Here is an 8,852-nt window from a genome sequence, read left to right as displayed (position 1 = left end):
TCCTACTCTGCCCATTGGAAATTCTTGGAATTTCCCATTTCAAGAAAACTTTGCCTGGAGAATCCCATGGACAGAGGAGCCTGGTGGGTTACAGCCCATGAGGTCTCAAAGAGTTGGACGTGACTGCGCACACACACACAATCGATAAATGGCAGCTATCATTATAACTATTATTAATCCCATATGATAATTCTCGGCTTTGCTCCTTTCAGCGCCCCTCGGGTAAATATTCTCAGCAATGAATTATGCTTACAGTTTAGTGGAGGGAAGCTTTGTCTCATCCAATTAGCGGGGGCACACGTATTGGTTAACGACAGCTGCTGTGTTTACTAGGGTAGCTCAGAACCCAGTTCTGTGATGTTTTGACAATCATCTTTAGCCCAAGTTTTCTGGTATGTTTCTCTCCTATTACTTAACTCAGTCTCATTCATTACCACTAGCTAATTTCGTCTCTCCACTGGCTTCTCAGATCTCCCAAAAGAAGCCCTGCCGTTCTCTGCTGTGTCTCACTGGATGGCCACTCAGTCATGCTTGATGGTGGATGGATATGAGATCTAAATGAATATGAATGACCTAAAATCCTGCAGAGCAATGAGTGATTTAAAAGCAGTAAATTATTAAATGCATAGAAAACATGAAGAGTCTCGGTCTCACTGGACTCATCTGTGAGGTGGAATCAATTCTATTTTAACTAACATTGGATGAGAACAGGGAAGTCAACAGTGAAGAGAAAAGAACATTGCGAGTCGTGAGTTCAGATTCCAGATCTACCAGCTCCTTCTCTTTTCTCTCTTTAATGGGCAGCGTCCTCAACCTCGCTAAGCCTTGAGGTCCTGAGGTGTAAAGTGAAATTAATGACGTCTCCGCTGTGGGCTCCTGTGAGGTTAGAAGGTACGACATGTGTGGGTATACCCGGCATAGTGCCTGTCCCCTTGGTGGTTCAGTTAACCCTTGACTCTACTCTGGCTTGTAAGGATTTGGATCCAACCACCCTGCAGCTTCCCTAGTGCCAGGCTAGTCGGGGGAGGTGGAGGAGGCAGGCAAGGCACCTGCATCATTTAAGGAGACCCTAACTTCCAGGGTTGTGCAAGTACAGGGGGTCAGCCCAGAGAGTCATCTCCTCCTTACATGATACTCCTTAGATACTTTGTTTGTAGCACTTCAGTCTCCACCTGGGGCTTCTGCATGACTTTTAATATCTCCAAACTCTGTACATAATTTAATTTAAATGACCATCATGAAACTGGCTTGGAATCTCCTTTGAGGGTTCTCAAACCTACTGGAATATACAGTTTTCAGATCAAATCAAAACAGACAGTAGGGCTTCCCTAGTGGTCCAGTGGTTAAGAATCCACTTGCCAACACAAGGGACACGGGTTCGATCCCTGGTCTGGGAAGATCCCACATGCCACAGGACAACTAAGCCCAAAACAACTGAACCTGTGTGCTGCGTCTACTGAAGTCTGCACGCCCTGGGGCCCGTGGTCCACCATGAGAAGCCCGCACACCGCAGCTCGAGAGTAGCCCGTGCTCGCCACAACTAGAGAAAGCCCGTGCACAGCAATGAAGACCCAGCACAGCCAACATAAACACATAAATGAACAGGTTAAAAAACACGATGGTTAAGTGGTGATGCTAGCTCAACACACAAAAGCCCAAGGGCGGCAGGGCTGGATTCCTGTCCCCATGGAGGGCCCATGCTATGCCTCCCAGTCCCACCTGAACACAATCCTTTCCTTCCTTGGCTTGTCAGGTTTGGACCTCTCTCATCTCCATGAGGTAGGAAGCTTAGTTAGGGTTCTCCCAGTTAAAGCAATTATGAGATGAGGAAATGAGTGAGTTCTATAAGGTCCCCAAGCTGATCAGATTTGATCTGATCAGTACAGGCTAGACCAGTATTTCTCAAAGCAGAGTTACAGACCGCTAGGGGTACTTGTCCAGGTCCGGATTTCTGGGCCTGGGCGCTACACCAGACCTCCCGATGCAGTCCCTGGAGATGGGACTGGAGTGGGCGGAGATACTCGTGGAGGTCCTAACTTCACTGACTTCTGTGCCCTGGTCCCACGTCGGCCATCACACCACACACCTGGGTGTCCAGGAGAGAATGATGCTTTACCAGCCTGAAATACGTGCACTGTGGGTGCTGCTTTGTATGAAGTTATAAGTCCATTGATACAGCAGCAAAGCATGCATTTTTATAATACTGGGAAAAATATAACTGCCACCTTAAGTACACAAGTTCATGAATTTTTGCTTAAAGTTAAATTTTGAAATCGATTTAAAGTTAATGCTAAGGAAAGATGGCACATATAGTACTGCAATTTGACCAAAATTGTGAAAGTGATACAACAGTGATTATAGCGTGGAAAACACAGCTTTGGGTAATTCTACGTCAGGAACAGAAATGAAGCTGGAAGGCAGGGCTGCTTCTAAAGGAATTTTTAATGCCCTGCAGAGACTCACTACCTCTGTGCATCAACCACGGCCAGCAGCCCATAAATGACATGATAAATATTTACAGCGACCATTGTCATCATGCCGGCTGCCAGCAGGAGTGTAAAGTTCTCCTCTTAGGGACAATCCACAGCCCATTCCAACAGGTTGTCAGAACCCTAGACTCAAACTCCATCCAGGGCTGCAGACCAGGAAGCAGGCCGAGGATGGACACAGCGTCCTTCTCACACCTTCGGAAGGCTTTCCCGGGGCCGCTGCTACCCGGGGAGATTCTTCCCCACAGCTTCCCAATTGACCAGTGCAGATGGCCAGGTAGGCAGGGGCCTGGTATGTGGGCAGGGGCTTTGTGCAAGGAAGAGATGACAGAGAAAGAAAGAGAGGAGAATGGGGGCAGGGAGGGGGGAGACTGGAGGAGAAAGAAAAAAGGAAAAGCCGGGGGTAGTGGGGGGAAGGCATTTGAAAAATTAAAAGGCAAGGCCCCATCAGATGGTGTTGGGCAAGGAAAGCGTGTTACAGGCAGGAGTAATTGGTAATCGGAGCTGATGTGAAGAAGAGATGATTTATGGGAGCATGCAGACAGGGGTGGAATAATTTTTGGAGCATAACGGGGAACTTACTGAACGCCTGAAACTCAGCTACTTATCCACTCGTTCTTGTGATGAATTAGCTCTTGTTTAAAGTAACCGTGGCTCCATTTTTCATTCTGATTACTACACTTGATATCTTTCTCTCCCTCTGTTTCCTTCTGACCACTGCCCCCTTACCAGGTTCTGGGTGCAGAGGCACCGGCTTTGTAGAAACACATCACTCCTCCTCCTTACCCCCACCCCCGTCCCCTATAGCAATATTAACTCTGAACAGCCAAGTCTAAAAGCACTTGAAATACACAAAGATTAGGAGCAGGCAGAATTAGCAAAGACTTTAGATGCAAGGCTGGCCTGCTTGTGCATCCTGAAGAATGGTGATTCCTCCACTATCTGATATGAAAAGTCTCTCTCCCGGCCCGTCTACTGTCCTTAAAAGTGTGTGGTCGAGAGCACACTACCCACTTGGCTGGAGCACTCCTTTCAGAGATGGAAAGCCTTTTGAGGACCCCGGCAAGCTTTACAAGAGAGAAATCAAGACAAACAATGTCCTACACCAACTACCCCTCCTGGCCAACATTTTAAAAATTCAGCTTAATCAGTTTAAAATTGATTTTGTGCAAAAGGTCTAGGTATACCAGGATCAAGTTTTTATTATTAAAATTTTTTTTCTTGAATAAATATACCACCTTCAAAAACTCAGGCCCCCATGTGGCCCAGTCTCAACACAAATTTCCGTTGAGGAAAAAAAAAAGCAGTCTGACAAAAAAAAGCGATTCGTGCCAGTTAAATATTTATAACAGTTGCTTGTGAAAATAACAAAGGAAAAATATTTATCTGACGCTCGGGAAAAATTCCTAAGACATTCTTGACATCCTTTTCCTTCCAAAATGATCAACAGTAAACCACAAGGTTCTCCAAGCCGCTACGTGTGGCCCCAGGTCAGATTGTTGCCTGAGCCCAAGGGGGCTGTGCAGGCAATGGCCCAGCGCTTCCCTTCTTATCACTGCCACCCATCCCTCAAACCCTGCTGCCTCTGGTTTTTCTCCTGTTGGTAACTAGACACCCTCCTCCTCCTCGCCACCCTCCTCCTCCTCGCCACGGGGCCTTACTGCCTCCCCCATCTCTGCCTTCACCTGCCTCGGGCGTCATTCTTGCCCTCCATTGGCGGGTCTATCTCAGGTCTGTTGAGATCTTTCCTTTTTCAGCAGACCCTTGGTTCTGCCGACTTCTGCTCCAAAACGACCTCAGCACCGGGGCCTCCACTGTCTTCTCTGAATTTCTTGACTCCTGCACCACTGGTTCATTGGAAGGACTGATGTTGAAGCTGAAACTCTAATACTTGGGCCACCTGATGTGAACAATTGACTCATTGGAAAAGACCCTGATGCTGGGAAAGATTGAGGGCAGGAGGAGAAGGGGACGACAGAGGATGAGATGGTGGGATGGCGTCACTGACTCAATAGACATGGGTTTGGGTGGACTCCGGGAGTTGGTGATGGACAGAGAGGCCTGGCGTGCTGCGGCTCATGGGGTTGCAAAGAGTCGGACACGACTGAGCGACTGAACTGAACTGAACTGCACCACTGGGCCTGTGGGTACCTACACTCCCTACCTCCAGTTGCTCTTTGGCTCCTGACTCTGGCTTCCACCTTTAAATGCAGCTTCCCGGAGCTCCCTTGGGGCTCACGTCTACATTGCCAGTTTGTTTGGCAATGTTCGCTCACATTCAGACCCCAGCTCTCCTGGCTGTGGGTCCCCTCTCCACCTCGATGATTCCCCTCGGCGTCGGAGGGAAAGGGGAGAGCAGAGGAGGCCGGTGGGGAGCAGATGAGAAAGGCTTTGGATTTAGAATCAGGGCTCTTAGCATCTATTCCCCAATTCTGCCACTGATTCTAGGCAATGGGTTTCCCTCTCTGGGAAATAAATAAAGTTTCCTTGTGTAGAAATAAAGAGATGAATAAACTAGTCATGAAGATCCCTTCTGTCGTCATGTTTGAGAGCATGTGGTTTGCAGTCAGGCTCAGGATCACACCCCATTTCTACCCCTCTGAGCCTCTGTAAAACTGACCTCCCAGTGTTTTACGAGGATTAAACGAGAGACTGACTACAGAGGACTTATCACAGTGCCTGGCACTCGGTGAACCCTCAGTGTCAGCTGCTAATGTGATGAAGACTTACCATCACTCAATCATTGAGCCAACCTTGGAAGGCTTTCCCTTTCATGTAGGTTTATACAATCAACCTTTCAGAGCCACGTCTCAGTCTTTATTCTGGTTTATCACACTTGTTCAATAAGACCACTCTCCACAGTGGACAGTGCGACTCTCCATTCAGCCCGCAGGGATATCAGAATGGCACGGCAGGAAGAGAGAACAGCCCCCAATAGCGGCTGAGAGTCACTCTTGCTTCCCCTAATAAGAAAACATCCATCAAGAAGGAGCTGGTTCAACCTCAGCATAGTCAGACAGGTCTGGCACTCTGGGAGATGCCCAGTTAATCTGTCATCAGGGCTCGGGTGTCCTTCCTGAGCTTGGGGAAGCGTGGTTGGGTGCAGGGCAGGGAGGCGCTGGTCTTGGCTGACAGAGAACAGAATCAGGGAACTGGAGAGATAGCAAGCAGGGCTGAAGCCAAAACCGAGAAGCTGTCAGATGGTCCCACCTAAGTTCAAGAGGGCTGGCTAGAGAGAGGGAGTCTGGAGAGGCTCTGGCTGGGTTTGTATGACTGCCATGGTACAACTCATCCCCGGCCTCCTCCAGTGCCCCCCTGTCCTGCAAACTCAGCCGCCTCCCAGCCTGAGTGGGAAGCTGGATTCAGAGGGAGTGCTTACCCTGTGGCGACCTTACCCTTCTCTGGCTGGTTGGTGGGTTCCCTGCATGTCTGGCCACCAGGCGGACATTCTAGAAAGAAGACAGACATCTGGCTCCTCCAGCAGCAGAGAGGACTTGAGCTCCCAATCTCTAGCCAACCACAAAGGGCATTTTCCTTTTTGCTGGAGGTCATCTTACTGGCTGGAGCTTGAAGATGAGCAGTTCCCCTGAGCAGAGCTGGCAGCAGCCTTTGATTGCTAGAAAGCAAGACCGACTGTATACCTCGGGCCCAGTGAGACTCAGCAAGCTCACACTGGCCCACCTGGGACTCGAAATTCACTTCGGTCCTCCATTCATCCATTCCGAAGACAGTTATTGAGTGCCAATCAGGCGCCCAGCCCTTGATAAGAGTTGGAGCTGACTCAGATCCAAGGTTGGAAGACCAGTGAGCCAACCTTTCCTTGGAGACAAAAAGCCATTCAGAGCGCTTGCTTCTCCCCTCCAGCAACAGTAGGCCAATTCCAATAGCTGGGAGCCGCTGGAGAACAGCAACAGGGCGGTTCTGTTCATTGTTGTCACATCAGCGATGAGCGCAGTGCCTGGAAACTAGAAGGCACTAGGAAAACTTTCTGGAGGAGATGCTTCTTCCAAAAGCGTCTGTGGGTAGATGGCTCCTGAGTGCCCTAGACCAGATGGGCCACATCTGCAGCTATTCCTCTCCAGGGTGTGTCACACACACACACACACACACACACACACACACACACACACACACACACCACCTATGAGGCTTTGTACTGAGGCCCAGCCAGGCCTGATGTGCCTCGTTATAATGGCAATGCCAAGAGGTTAGATGGTGATGGTGATGGTGATGTTCCTACTCCAGCTGAGGAAATCGAGACTCAGGAAGTTTAAATGACTTGCTTATCATCACACCCAACTTCCAATGGAGAAGAAAATGGCAACCCACTCCAGTATTCTTGCCTGGAGAATCCCATGGACAGAGGAGCCTGGTGGGCTACTGTCCATGGGGTCACAAGAGTCAAACGCGACTTAGCAACTAAATCACTACCACCAGCTTCCAAAAGCTGTCTTCCTGGAGTGTCGGCATAGAGGACACTATCAAGGAGTTTGGAGTGAGGATGTGGAGGCTAGAAAAGCTTAGGGAAGGGCAACAGGAGCCGATACTACCAGTTTGGGAACCACAGGAGGTGGGGCTTCCAGCCTAGACTCAGGATGCACCTGTAGTGTGTGTCCTTGGGTGGGAGCTTCAGGATGAAGACCTCAGAGCCCTCATTCCTTCAGTTCAGTTCAGTAGGTCAGTCGTGTCCGACTCTTTGTGACCCCAAGGACTGCAGCACGCCAGGCTTCCCTGTCCATCACCAACTCCTGGAGCTTGCTCAAACTCATGTCCATCGAGTTGGTGATGCCATCCAACCATCTCATCCTCTGTTGTCCCTTTCTCCTCCCGCCTTCAATCTTTGCAGAGTAATAATTCAGCAACTCTGATTGGCTGCCGGCTTGCAGAATGGGGTGGGTAGGCTGGGGCTGTGGCAAGATGGAGCACTAGCTGTGTGTATTTCCTCCCAGTGACTGTGAGCAGATTGAGATGGGCCGAGAGTCAGTTTTCGCAGGTGAGGCCAAGGTGGGGTCAGGGACCCATGCTGTGTTTGTTCAGTAACCAAACCTCCCTCTTCCCCAGTAGCCCCTGCCTGTTTTAAGGTGAAGTGCAGATCTTTAAGTTAATAATTAGCTTGTCACAAGCTCATCAATGCCCCATCAAGGGAGTGGCAGAAAGGGAAGGAGGGGAGGCGGGGGAAGGGAAGAGGGCCCAGCCCACACACCCCAGGCGGCTGCGGCCCCTGCTCACCTGGCCCATAATAAATAGGATGAAAGGCGCTCCTGATAAATGCCCGTGTCAGGGAGAGATTTTACCTTCACTCAGAAACAATGTAATATCTCGGCTATTACCCCAAATAATTTATCAATGTGTAATAGCTTTGTGCAGACCTCAGATAGGAGGGGAGCTGCGCTATCAGAGATGGATGTAGCCTACCTTCGGCTTTTAATTTTTAATGTTCGCAGCCAGCTTTGCATTAAAGGCCAGGTGTCATATAAAGCCTTAATGTAAGAGGGGAGTTCATGAATTCTAATCAAGGGAGGAGCGCTCCCTGGCTGGCTGCTGTCACCTCCCACTGTTCTTATTGATCTTTTGTTTTCTTCCCTCCTGTTCTTCCAGCTCTCCTAGCTCTCCCCTCCGCCCCCTCCACCTCATCCCTCCTTACCCTCCCTGCCCTGGGGACCCTTCCCCATCCCACCGTGGGCTTTCCCCCGCCCAAGTCTCAGCCTTTTCTTCCCCAGAAGAGGGTCTCTGGCTGGCTGGGCCGGGGCAGCAGAGATTCTACAACAACTGGACCAGATGGCCAAACTCCAGTGTGCAAAATTCCTTTCCCTTTCCATTCATTCATTCCATTTTTAAAAATTTATGTATTCATTTCTTTTTCTTTCATTCATCCAAAAAGTAGTTTTGAATGCCCACAGGGGTCGGGTCCAACTCTTAGCTGGGGCCCATGGACAAGGTTAGAGGCCAGAAAGGTGGCTTCTGTCCCTTGTTGTTCAGTCACTAAGTCGTGTCTGACTTTTTGAACTCATGAACTGTAGCTCCTCTGTCCTCCACTCTGCCCCTTAGAGGGATGTATAACCTTGTTGGCACAAGGCTCCTTCAGCCAACACATGTGTACTCGTGACTTGAGATGGCTACATAAGATTTAAAGGAAACCCTCAAATGGCATAGTCTCAGTGAGGTCTTAGAGTACAGTTTTTTAAAATTTGAGTGCCTAACTGTGCATACACACACCCATGCCCACCCCTGTCCGCATTCATTGTCCCTAGCTCTGCTACATCCTCCCCAGGGTGCTGACCACCTTCCGCCATGCTTTGTAAATTGTGTTTATTTTGCTTAGGATCTGTCTCCTTTTACAAAAATGTAAGCTCCATGAAGGCA

This window comes from Dama dama, chromosome 12 (genome assembly GCF_033118175.1).
Source record: "Dama dama isolate Ldn47 chromosome 12, ASM3311817v1, whole genome shotgun sequence".
NCBI classification, from domain to species: domain Eukaryota; kingdom Metazoa; phylum Chordata; class Mammalia; order Artiodactyla; family Cervidae; genus Dama; species Dama dama.
This window is presented reverse-complemented; position numbering follows the sequence as displayed.